Source organism: Chinchilla lanigera, unplaced genomic scaffold (assembly GCF_000276665.1).
Source record: "Chinchilla lanigera isolate Chin_1 unplaced genomic scaffold, ChiLan1.0 scaffold00083, whole genome shotgun sequence".
Classification (NCBI taxonomy): domain Eukaryota; kingdom Metazoa; phylum Chordata; class Mammalia; order Rodentia; family Chinchillidae; genus Chinchilla; species Chinchilla lanigera.
In genome coordinates, this window is record NW_004955484.1 from 2,785,576 (window position 1) to 2,789,025 (window position 3,450).

Here is a 3,450-nt window from a genome sequence, read left to right on the forward strand (position 1 = left end):
CAGGATCTCACTGTTGCTGAGGATGGCTGTGGTACCTTGCAGGGGAAGCTCTGGTTTTTACTTGTGCATCATTTCCTGGCTCCAGTACAGATCCCTCAGCCTGCTAGCACAGATCCTTCATCCTGCTGGCACAGACTGTAGATTCCACCACTGACCTTTGGGCCTTCCCCGCGCAGATCCGTGAAACAGGCCTGAATGAGATATCTTGTAGGCTCTGGGCCTCCAGTTGGATTCATGGGAGGCACTGTTATGAGCTCTAGGTCTTCAGCTGGACTCATGCAGGACGTTTCCATGGGATCCAGGCCTTCGGCTAGTTTCCTTGGTCTGGTGTGTGGACAGATTTCCTGCACTCTCTTGTATATCATTCTTTGGGGGTGACTATTATAAATAATCTTTTAAAATATGCATCCTGTATTATATTGTTCCCCTTGCAAAATATCCCCCAAACCAACACAAGCCCTTTAAAAGGCTGTAGAGGTCCAGATAGACGTGTGCTGGTTTGCTTTTTTCTTAGTCTTGCTCTAAGCTGTTTTCCCACTTCCTCCCAACCACTAGGAGCCCGCCACACCTAGCAGGGCCGTAGCGTCTCAGGGACGCTCTCCAAACCATAGCATCCCCACTGTCTGGCTGGGCTGTAGCAAGCCCTGCTGGAGGCTTCTTAGACTAGGCCGGCCTTCCACATCAGTTTTGGATCTACACTCAGTCATCCAATGATACCCTCGTAGACACTTTCTACAGAGACTAGAAGGTTTTGTTGAAGAGACAGGTAACGGCTGTGCTGCCTTTACAGGTGCAGGAGAGCAGTTTTGAGGGAAATGTCCATCATCCCCACAACAGAAAAAGCACCCTTGTTTTTTCCCTTTTCTTCAGACTGTGGATGAATAACCTGAGTGATAGCTGCTACCAAGGCAGGCCCCTGTACATATGAGGGACTGCTGTCTGCACAAATCCAAAGATGTATAATTTGTCCCAGATCATCGGGAGTTTGAACTTTACTAACAGGGTAGACATGTTGAAAACCCTCCCCTGCCCATCTGGCTTCTTTATCTGATTGAGCGAAGGTAGAGGACGGAAGCTTTATTGGTGGGGCTGTTGCCTCGCCCTCCTTCTCCTGCTGAGGACTTGATTTTAAAATAGTGCTTCACAGCCGGGGATGTAGCTCAGCGGCACAGCACCTGCCTGGCAAGCGCAAGGTCCTGAGTTTGACTCCAGGTACCAAAAAAAAAAAAAAAAAAAAAGATAAAGAATGAAACAAAAGCTATTAAAAAGAAAATAGTGCTCCAAGCTAAATTCTTTGTGGTTGTAAAACCTCCTCCAACAAAAATCCACAAAAGGAAGGTAAATACAAGAATCAAGCATGCAAAAAAACCCTTCTACATACATATACCTCTGTGGTTCTTGAGACTCTGTTTGCCTCGTGCTTAATAACGAGTAATTCAACACACCTTTTTCCTTTTTAAGCTTTTTTTTTTTGTTTTTGAGGTCTGTGGACCTCCATGCCCCAAGTTTTACACCTGATGATTGCCAATACTGATGCACTCCTGTGTAGAATGTGAACACTACCAATGCATTTCTCCCTGCTTTTGCATGTGCAGTGAGCAGTGTGCCCTCACCCCATTTTTCCTTACTGAGTCCCGGTTCAGGCACCATTTGCCACAAACCAGCACAGCTCTTGATGTTTCCAGAGAAAAATAGTGAGAGGCTTTAGAAATAAAGAGATGAGAACAGCTTGTTTACATGGCTCCAGGAGCACTCCCTGTTCTCAGACTGGCTTTATCTTAGCCCCACATGTGTGACTGACTTCCAGTTTCAGCTGCTCCCTACACCTGATACCAAAAAAAAAGATTACTGCATCTGTGACTCAGGAGGCTGAGACAGGAGGATCACCATGAGTTCAAGACCAACCTGGACTACAGAGTGAATTTAAAGCTAGCCTGAACTACGTAGAGAGACCCTGTATATATACAAAAAAAGATTACTGCATCTGCAAAAAAGATAATTTTCATTCTTTTGCCACTTGTATGCCTTTATTTTTTTTTGTCTGATTTGCCAGTACAATGTTGGGTAACAGTAGTACAACAGGTATCCTTATCTTGTTACTGATCTTTTTTCTTTCTTTCTTCCTTCCTTTCTTTTCTTTGTGATAGGGCCTTGCCATGTAGTTGATACCAGCCTTGAACTCATTATGTAACTCAGGCTGGTCTCAAACTCACAGTGATCCTCCTGCCTCAGCCTCTCAAGTACAAGTGTGTGCCACCATCCCCAGCTCCTTCTCTCTCTCCCCCTCTCTCTTCATTTTTTGACACAGGGTGCACTATGTAATTTAGGCTGGTCTTGAACTCACTGTGATCTTCCTGCCTCGGCTCCCAAATGCAGGGATTACTAGCATGTGCCACCATCCCTGGCTTTGTTACTGAGAAAGGAGGAAGGAGGTGGCATCTAGCCTTTCACCACTACACATGACACTAGTTGTTAGTTCTTCAGAAACACTTATTGTGTTGAAGAAATTCCCCTCCATGCTTAGTTTGCTGCATTTTTTCATATGAAGGGGTGTTGAATTTTGTCAAATGCTTTTTCTTTAGCAATCGAGATTGTATTGGTCAGCTTTCCTGATACTGGGAGAAAATGGTTTGACAGCCACAGTTTAAAAGAGGAAAGGTTTATCTGGCTTATGGTTTCAGAGGCTCCAGTCCATGGTCAGCTGGCTCCAAGGCAGGAACATCATGGTAGAAGGGCCTGGTGGAGCAAAGCTGCGCCCATCATCGCAGCCAAGAAGCAGAGCACAGGGGAAGGGTGCCAGTGACCCAAGCACTTTGCCAAGAGTCTCTCAATCCAGTCAAACTGACAATTAAGATTAACCAGAACAGAGACAAATCCGTGGAATTATTTTCAGTGCTCTAGTCATTTGGTGTATCACACTGATTTCAAGTCTTAGACCACCTTTGCATTCCCGGAATAAATTTCATTTGTAATAGCACATGATCCTTTAATACATACACTCTGGGGCTCAGACTGCTAGTATAATGTCGAGGATTTTTGCATCTATATCCCCTTTGTTTGCTTCTCCAGTACTGGGTATTGAACCCAGGACCTTCACACTGAACTACATTCCTGGCTCTTGGGGGAAGGGAGAAGGTTTCACTAAGTTGCCAAGATGTTCAGGGTTGGCCTGGAACTTGCGACCCTCCTGCCTATAGTTTTGTGTGTCTTTGTCTAGCACTGGGGAATCAAGCTATAATGCTGTTCTCATAAAATGAGTTGAAAAGAGTTCTATTTTTGGAAGAGTTTGAGAAGGACTGGTTAATTCATTTTTAAATGCTTGGTAGATCCAGGCATGGTGGCATATGCCCATTATCCAGAACTCTGAGAGAATGAGGCAGGAGGATCACAAGTTCAAGCCCAGATAGGGCAACTGAGCAACTCAGCAAGACTGTCTCAACATAAAAAATA